The sequence below is a fragment of the Polyodon spathula genome, chromosome 12 (genome assembly GCF_017654505.1).
Source record: "Polyodon spathula isolate WHYD16114869_AA chromosome 12, ASM1765450v1, whole genome shotgun sequence".
NCBI classification, from domain to species: domain Eukaryota; kingdom Metazoa; phylum Chordata; class Actinopteri; order Acipenseriformes; family Polyodontidae; genus Polyodon; species Polyodon spathula.
Genome location: NC_054545.1, coordinates 14,032,141 through 14,042,319, shown reverse-complemented (window position 1 = coordinate 14,042,319; position 10,179 = coordinate 14,032,141).

Here is a 10,179-nt window from a genome sequence, read left to right as displayed (position 1 = left end):
TTTTTATAGTCACTTCCCAAATATAAACCAATATCCATATTCGTTACATGCCTTATATTTAAGGCCTGGGAACAATCTTATTAAGATTAGTTTTCAAACCTTATAGCTTCAGTTTAGAAGAAATAACACATTCAATGATTTATAACTAAAGAAAGTCAGAACATACTGTTTTATATTTTACAGCACATCGATTGACTTTTCTTGACCATAGACTACATTTGATTATCTAGACAAGAAAAGCAATAAATCAAAAGAGTCTCTAGTTCTGAGTACACAGTCAAAATGGGAATGATGCAATCTGTATGCACCCATTAAAACATGAAATAAAAAAGGCCAGGTTTAGGCCAACTAAAGTTTTAGTATATCATAAACTGTGTTAGAGTTGGCATTACAAACTACACCCGAAACCCTGGCAGTTTAAAAAAGGACATTTCATTAATATGCAAAAATAAACACAAAAACAAATACAGATGTATTAAAACTAAACAACACACCTCAGGATTAAGTGCTACTGTTATAAAAAGAAAAACAGGTCTGATTTTAAACCTCTGTTAATCCTGCTAGTGTTTGCCTGCAAGTATCTAAGCTTTACTAACCTATATTTTTCAATACTTAAAGCTTTATGAAGTTATAAGCAGCTGTCGCGTTGATGTACATATAAATGAATTTCCTTTACACTGAGCTTAGTGCCTGAAGGGGGAAAGATATTCTCTAAATTTGAAACGGTTAGGAAATATATTTATCACATTAAAAAATGATTTTTTTTTTTTTCTTTAGAGACATACCTGTAGAATAGCGAGACCAGGCCTAAAGCCAGGCAGATCCAACTTCATTTGAGCTACATCTTTTTTCAGTCTCTCTCTCTCTCACTAGCCTGAAAGGCAAGATTACAGGTCAGTTTTGAAGCAATAAAGAGCCCATTATTTATCAAGTAAGCTTTTGAAGACAGGTTTGTAAATTTCTTACGATGCTTTAGATCCTGACAGCAGCCAACAATCTTCTTCCAAAGCAGTTTGGCAGAGCTTTCAGCCTTGTAGCTAAACAGGAAAGCATAGCAAGCAGCTGGACTGAAGCCCCTTTAGATAAAAGGAGGGGTTACAAAGTCTGCTTATATTTCAAAATTCAGTCCTGCAACGGCTGAAAGCAGCCCAGTGGACTAACTAAACCTGTGCAGAATCATAAAACGTGCTTCCAACAGCACCACAAAAGGAGACTCTTTGGGAGTCTGCCAGTCAAAAGCCCAGTGTCTGTAACCTGGTTATTCTTATAACCCTGTTGAACATCCAGCAGCATGCAGGACAGCTGTGTTGTTTTCCTGCAGTACCATATCATGGTATTGGATCAGCGCTTTGTTTTTTTTCCCCTCCATGATCTACTACAGGTTTGAGAGCAAAGCATGATGTTAGAACAGAAACTGCCAAGGCTAACTGACTTGCAGCCTTGCCAGATTCCAGCGTTGCAAATACAGCAGATAACAGCTATGTGTTCTGCGAGTTTTCAGAGGGCAGTGAAAGCCAATCAGCAAACTGTGTAGATGGAATTATGCAGCGAGCATAAAAGGGCTGGAATGAAATTGTGGTTTTATTCCAACTGTGAACATGAACTGTAGTAGATTAAACTATGGCATTCAGCCATATTTTAAAGTGATATAAAGGTTTTAAAATGTATATATTTTTATACCTCTGATTATCCCCCCACCAGAATTCAGACAACCTTTTGTTCAATAGTCACAAAACTTGCAGTTATATAATTTACTGTATCGTAATCGAGGTATATGGAGGCTGTACTCCCACTCTATTGACTGTCTGTCTGTCACGCTTAAATGTTTTACTATAGAACCCCTTATACAATTTTTATTAAACTAGATGCATCAGACACAGGGGAGCATATGCACTGTATGTCTCTATGTGTCAAACTTTTTTCATGTTACAAATGACCAATTAATTATTAGCTTTTTTGTTTCTTTGCTGCCAAAAGTATATGTTGATTTCACACATTTTGTGCAGGAATAATGATACGTTGACCTTTCAAATACACCACTTCATTATAAACAGCTGCTTCGTGATATCAAAGCTCTTCCAGTGCTGTAGGTCACCTGGTATGACAGCAGCAAGACCATTAGAGGAAAGGAGACCTATAAACACAGGGAGTGAGATTGGTTGAAGAGGAAATGGTAATTTTAACCTGTTGCATAAACATAATGTAAAACAAGCACAAATACACTTACAAACAAATACATGCTAATTCTGTATTGTTTTTATTCTTTTGAATTTGTGTAATGTTACAAAGATATATTGTAACAAGATTATAATTCAGAAACAAATTTCAGTCCCTAGCACCTAGCATACTGGGTTACCCTTTTATTATTATAGTGATATGATAACCATTATTTTGAGGTGGGGTGGTGCGACCACTGAAAATAAGGTTCAAAACACAGTTCCAGAACAGTGGTGTAGAAGGCTATCACATACTTCCATGTTGCAACAGGAGGCCATACAACAACAGATACTTCACACTACTCGATTTTAAATCCTAATAATGTAATACAAAAATCCAATTAGGTTGCAAATCAATAAACACGTGGTTAATTAGTTTGTTTCTATTTCCTAGGCTCATACCAGTATCCAAATTGTGTTAAACCTTGTAATAATGTATTGCTTGGTAATTACAAAATACCAATTATTACTTGAAATGTTTCTTAAATATCATTGTGGCAGGGCCTCCTCTCAAGGGCGGACTTCCTCTCAGGGGCCCACACCCATCGGAGTGGCGGCTCCACCCTCAGGTGGAAGCGCGTATTTGGGAATGTGTTGGGAAGGCGCAGGTTGATCTCTCGCCTCGGCGGAGAAGACACACTGCACCCTATGGTATTCCCCTCCACTGCTGCGGCAGTCGACGCTCCTTATGTGTTCCCGCCTCTGCCATTGCTCCCGCACTGTCTCGAAAAGGTCCGGTTGGAGAAGACTTCAGTTCTCCTTGTGACCCCTAGGTGGCCCAGGAGAATCTGGTTCTCATCCCTGTGCCAGCTATTGAATGGCCCGCCCTGGGAAATCCCACTTCACCGGGATCTTCTCAGTCATGCGAGAGGCACCCTTTGGTACCCAGAGCTGGGCAGGCTCCAGCTTGGGTCTTGTCCCTGAAAGGGACTGCTGGTCAGCCTTAGGGCTGTCAGATGTGGTCGTGGGTACTCTGCAGAATGCTAGGGTGCATTCCACTAGGTCGTTGTATGCCTATAAGTGGAAAAGTTTTCAAGATTGGTGCCATTCTACGGTCATGATCCAATCTCCTGTCCCATACCCGCCATCTTGCAGTTTCAGCAAGATCTGCTTGAGGCTGGTATATCACCTTCCACACTCAAGGTTTACCTAGCAGCTATTTCTGCTTGCCATGCCCCCGTTTACTCAGTATCCCCAGGTGCACATTTTTTGGCTACCCGATTTCTCTGAGGTGCTCGGCGATTGTGCCCTCCTAGGAGAGCCACTCTCCCCGAATGGAGCCTTGAGATTGTACTGGAGGCACTCACGCAGGTCCCGTTTGAGCCTATATACTCCATCGAATTGAAGCACCTATCTATGAAGACAGCCTTCCTCTTGGCTATCACCTCTGCAAAGCGGGTTAGTGAGTTGCAGGCGCTATCTGTGCCTAGCTTCTGTATGCGTATTTGGGATGACGGTAGCAGATGGTGTCATTGAGTGCAAACCGAGAGGTGGTTTCAACCTTCCACGTGAATCAGTCCGTGGAACTGGAGTCCTTCCATCCTCCTCCGGAAGAGGATAGAAGTTGAACCTTATCTGCCCAGTTCAGCCATTGAGATGTTATGGAGATAGGACAAGAGCGCTGCGTCAGTCTGACCAGCTCTTTGTCTGCCATGGAACACGGACCCTGGGATAGCCCCTCTCCAAGCAGCGGCTGTCGCATTTGATTGTGGACACAATCTCGACTGCATATGATAGTGCTGGCTTACCCCCACCTGGGCGGATAGCCGCACTTTCCACAAGAGGTGTGGCTACGTCATGGACCCTCTTCCAAGGTACCTCCATGGCCAAAATTAGCGATGCGGCTAGCTGGGCTACTCCACATACCTTTGCCAGATTCTACTGCCTGAATGTGGTAGATCCCTCATTGCCCTCTGTGGGCACTAGGGTCCTCGAGGTTGCACGCTCATGCCGCTGACCTTGGTCAGACAGGACTTAGCGTCCTTTATATGCTGCCATTCTTTACTCCCTCACGACGGCTCTAGTACACGTTTCTCATAACGATGTTTGGTGGCCACCTTTGAATTGAAAGGGAAAGTTTCCTTACCTACCGTAAACCTGGTTCCCTGAAAGAGGAGGTCGTTTCGGTTGACATCATGGTTTCGTCGTGAAAGACAGTGTTCCTTCCCTTGCGTGACGGTTAAGTACCCTCGGGAGGCAGGACCAAGGGGGTCACTCGAGGAAGGGGGCCTATCGGCAGCTTTGATATAAGAGCTCAGTGACACCTACCAATAGGCAGCAGTTTATCCCATAAAGATGTTTGGAGGCCATCTTCTCTTTCAGGAAACCAGGTTTATGGAAGGTAAAGTAACGTTGTGAATGTAAACTTAAATTTGCTTGGAGAAAAAAAAAATGGTTTGTTTAATATTTTTCAGTGTGAAACCAAATGAAGCAAACTTGCAACATTTTAGTTTGTTTGCAAATTTTATGTATGATAAACATATTTACATATAGCCTTTTTAATATATATAATTATAGATATATATATATATATATAATATATATGTATATATATATTCTCCTCATGTACTTGAACATGTAACTTGAAAATAGCCTATAAATATAATTTCTGGAAAATGAAAATGTCCTGCTTTATTTTGAGACAGCGCTGCACGTCTCGACTTGAAGCCTCTTCTACAGATTTGATATTTGTTAACGTACTTGCCTGCCTCCGGAAAGGCAGCATTACATCTCTTTACAAGTGAACCCCATGCACTTGTGCACTGCAGAATGGTCGTGAAATACTTTCTGCCATCCTCCACAAAATCCTATAAGCACTCTATCAAATGCAGTTTTTGCTCGTTTGTGTAGTTTTGTAAACGACTGCCTATGATTGCATTTGTATGGATGTGTTGTTTACAAAATAACCTGCCCATAAATCAATTCATGGATTAACTTCAGACCTCCAACATGTCACAAACTGTGGCCTAGATGAAGCAATAAGTATGAATGCTTCTTTTTCATTTCATAATCACTGACCTTCCTGTGTTTGGGAAAGCTTAGAGCATTCTATGGAAAGAGGGAGTGAAATATTGTGGTTAAAACAAGTTATACAGAGCGCACCAGAACCCATCCCATGTCCAGCTCAAGTTCAAGCCCTTTGAAAGAAGTTAGTGCACCACCAAAAGCCCACACTAAGCAGAGCCCATTAACATTGGCTCAATATCAGAAGTTTAGTAAGCACTTGGAAAGAGGAACTTAAACAGGAATATAAGCAGCGATTAAATGATATCAAAACAGGTGATCCACCAACCTACTGAGAGCAACTCGCCTGAGAGCTTTACAGTTTAGGGGAGGGAGGCTACAGATTCCAACCACTGAACCTGTCTGATAACTGTAAGTGTTCAACTTTATATTATATGTATTTTTTTGAAGAACCCTTTAATTGCTTAACTTACTCTATGTTGAGAGATGGTTATTTTGCTAAACACGTAATGCTGGTTGTTGCAAACTGCTTTTAAAACCACGCGTAGGGGAATAATAATAAAGCCTATTTTACATCATTCAAATAGTTGATTCACTTTAAATACACTCGCTAATTTAAGACATGGCCTCACTCGTGCCTTATTTAAACTACGACCTCTGACAGGACTGCTGAGCTGTAATGGAGGATATCGAAGCTCTTCCAATTCTTCGACTGCAGAGAAGAGGAGAAAAAAAACGACACTACCCTAAACCCAGAATATTTCATCCCTGTCAGACATTTCTAGATCTAACTAAAGTTATGCATATATACATATTGGATATAGGCACTATAACAACAGAGCTGTGTGGTCTGCTTAGGTCTGATTTAGAATCACAAACATCCCGCAGTCACGCCACACATGTACCTGTAAATGTTACAGCAGCCCTTCATTGTCATGCAACGCGTGCCATCCAGACCCGCAGCTGGGGACAGAACTTCTATGTCAAACATACGGACTGATGTCACAGATGCACTTTTCATAGGACAAGGGAGTATGTATTACAGTAGTTCCAATTGTGGATGTAGAACAAAATAGAACCAAACACAAATGCTATCAGTTGTCTGGCTTCCCAAATGTGCTAGGTGTAATAGATTGCACACATGTTGCGATATCCCCTGATTCGAGGAATGAAAACATCATCATTGTTTAACTGTGCAAGTTTAATGTGTGTTATTATGGATATAGCTGCTAAGTACCCTGGCTGATGCCACGACTCATTTATTGTGGGGTGTGGCAGAGCACAGCTCTGCCCTTTAGAAATTGGCAGGGATGGGGTTAAATTCCCCTACCTGCCTGGGTTCATTGTGTTCAGGTGGCTGGAGTTGATTAGATGATTAGTTTAATTAACGATCAATCAGCGCCCAGCCATCTGACATAAAAGGAGGCCTCTGCTTCTCATTTAGGGAGAGGGAGTTGAGGAAGCAGGTTGGTTGGTTGGTTGGTTGGTTGGTTGGTTGGTTGGTTGGTTGGTTGGTTGGTTGGTTGGTTGGTTGGTTGGTTGGTTGGTTGGTTGGCTGGCTGGCTGGTTGGTTGGTTGGCTGGCTGGCTGGCTGGCTGGCTGGTTGGGTGGTTGGGTGGTTGGCTGGGTATGTATGGTATGTATGGTATGTATCCAGTGAAGGCATTGCCCAGCCTGGAAATTGTTATTTCTGTTTTTTGTCTTGCTTTATTTGTGTTTAAATCCCTTTATTTTGGTCTTTGTGCCCTTTCATTTTTGTGTTTATTTATAATAAAATAGTTATTTTTTTGAACTACAGACTGTCTCTGGGCCTCTATCCACTCACCAGCCTGCCACATGGGGCTTATAAGTGGAGACTGGTTAAATTTAGAATATATTAAATACACAATTAACAGATGAAAATTCAAAAAATATATGCAACAAAAGCATATTCATGTTTAACATTTTTATTATGATTTTTCACAAACATTCAGATATTGCAATAAAGAATAATAATATTAATGTTGCATCAGTGAATACATTGTGATATTGAAATACATTAAGGATTGTTTTTTTTTTTCTATAGGCACGCTGAATTATTATTATTATCTTTAGCAGACGCCTTTTTTTCAAAGCGATTTACAGAGGCTATGGGGTGCATCACAACTACTGTTCTACGCTTTAGTCCCAGCATAATCTTTTTTGCACTTATTATTTTACCTTTTTATGGAAGAGATTGCGCTTATATTTTCGATTTCGTTTATCCTTCCATATTTTAAATTTAGCAGTTCTGAGCCTTTTGCCGAAAAGAACAGTTTTACTTGCTAAAATTGAGCACAAAATCTCAACTTGGCTGACTAAGAATCTATTTTCCTTTCTTTTTTTCCAGTAGTGCGACAACATGTGGGCTGTCTCGTTGTTTTCCAGTTAAATGGAAGTCCAGGTTATTGAAATGTGACTTGGCTTGTTAAGGAACCGGAAAACCAATTGGAGTTTCAACTGAATCAGCCATAACCAGAAGTCGCAAAAGGCTTTGCGAGTAGGAAAAATGAACCTATACATGTTACACTGTAAAAGTATTCCTGTTGGTTGTGAAAAAGTTAAATCTACTGCAGATACGATCCAGTACAGTCAATTCACTTCAAACAGCCTGCTGCTTACTATTTTAACACAATTTTAGACCCAAATAGGCATATTTTCTTTCTTTTGACTCGGTACAGTGTATGGGAAAGTCTTCACACCAGACAATGTTGGCAGTAACAGCATTCTTGCCTATAACAAATTGCAGCAATCTGTTTTAGGAGGCAGTGGTCTAGTAGTTAAAGTCTAGGGCTTGTAACTAGAAGATTACCTATTCAAATCCCACCTCTGCCACTGACTGACTCACTGTCTGACCCTGAGCAAGTCACTTAACCTCCTTGCGCTCCATCCTGCTGATAAGATATTAAATCAATGACTTATTGTAAGTGACTCTGTATATAATGCACAGTTCACAGCCTACCTCTGTAAAGTGCTTTGTGATGGAGGTCCACTATGAAAGGTGATTTTATATATATATATATATATATATATATATATATATAGTGTAAGGAAGCAAGTATCACTATAATATCTTTAGGCATTTATAGTGTTCTTAAAATGTAAAGATACTGGAACTTTTTTTTTTGTAAAACTGGAATATAGGCTATTTTTCTAATTGTTAACAGGAACTAAAAGGCATTGCACTCTATGTCCTTTTATTGTTTGTCATGCTGATAATATTCCTGATGTTAATAATAATTCCTTATTATGAAGCATTATTAAAGTATAAATAAAGACTATATACTGTATAATGATGTCAATGACTGGTTAAATAATTAAATTCCCTCCAGCTGTTTTTTGGTGGTGGGGTTATACAGTATTTTGTATGAGAGTGTGTGTGTTGGCACATGTATATTTAAAAAAAAAAAAGCACAGCAGGATCCTCTACCTTTAGTAGCTATTGACATACTTGAGTGATTCAGTCGGTCAGTCCATGTTGCGTTCCTCATGGTAGCGCTGGTCGTTGTTTTGAACCCTGCTGTTCTGTTTGACCTGTCTCCACAGCGATAGTCCCGGAGGCATAAATTTAAAGGCTCTACGAAAGCTGCCTATCTTCCTCGATGAAACTTATGCCCAGGAAACCGATCTTAATGACTATTATGGTGACAGGGAGACCACTCTGGTCCTGCGGTAAGTAAAGATACCATTCCGAAGGTTGAGTGCCTCCTTAATTAGCTGTATTTTCATTTTGAGATCTTCCTTTTGAAAGTAGTGCAGGTTGGAGCAGAGAGCTGGACCAACCTTTTTGATGAACAGAGTTCTTAAAGAGCCTGTAATGAATGACCCCTTCTGGCCGGCTAGGCATATTGTATGTGTGCATAAAAGACACTGACTACAAACCTGCTAGGGGTGATTCCCCTTTAGCGAAACTATAGCATGTCTGCCTTGGAGTTTATGTAGTGCACTTTTATCCTGTACCACACACACCAAGCATAAGAATTAAAAAACAAAGATTGGAACGCAGGCTCTGCCTTGCCTTCTCTTCTGTGTGTAAAGGGCTAAAAATGGTTTGGTTTCTCTGCCTGTATGCATCCAGCTTCAACAAATATTCGCTTGTTTTTGTTTTTTAATCTGTTATATACTTTCAAAGCTGAAAAAGAGAGTGGTCTCCAAAGTGGTAGAGTATTCTCTCCTTCTGGACTCCAGCAACATGACTATGGATGACTGGTCAAAGATCGCAAGGGATTTGCATGTTAGTTCTGGTGATTATTACCTCAGATCTGTGTGAATTGTATTATCTACAAACTCTTGATATTGGGGTCTGCTCGGTTTGAATCATTAAATGCACAACACACCTTGGCTTTTTACATATTTTATAGACAGTAATACACTCAAGGGACTCGCATGCAGGGTTAGACGTTTGGTTTTCATAATCTTAGCTTTACTTGAATGATCTGAACAGTGTAGGCATTTAGTTCATAAACATACCTTGGCTTCAGATCAGGTGGTCAAGAGATTAATCAGTTGCCGTCCTTGACACAGAATAAAATACAGCACAATATAGTGCAATATAAAATGCTAGCTGTAATCTTTGAAAAACTCAGCAAAGATGACTCAAACTTTTGAATCAGTGTACTGTAGTAGAAGCACATTTTTGGGAACATACAGGTAATTTATGCCACTAGGTGGCACACTAGCTCTGTTTTTGGCTTCTGCTTTTGTGTGGTAGTGGATATCAATCCTTCCCTATTGGCAGTGATACAACACATGCATTGCTAAATAGTACACAATTAGTAGGACCACAGGGTGAAGGTCTGTAAGAAATGACAAGAGAAGTCAACCAGTATGCACAATAACTAAAACACAGAATGCACACGTTCTATCAAACGAAAATAGAAAACATTTATATACAGCAGACCAAGAATGTAACAGGAAATTATGAGTTTATTATAAAAACATAGAATCACGCTTTTTTTAACAAGTTTTCTATATCTTGCTT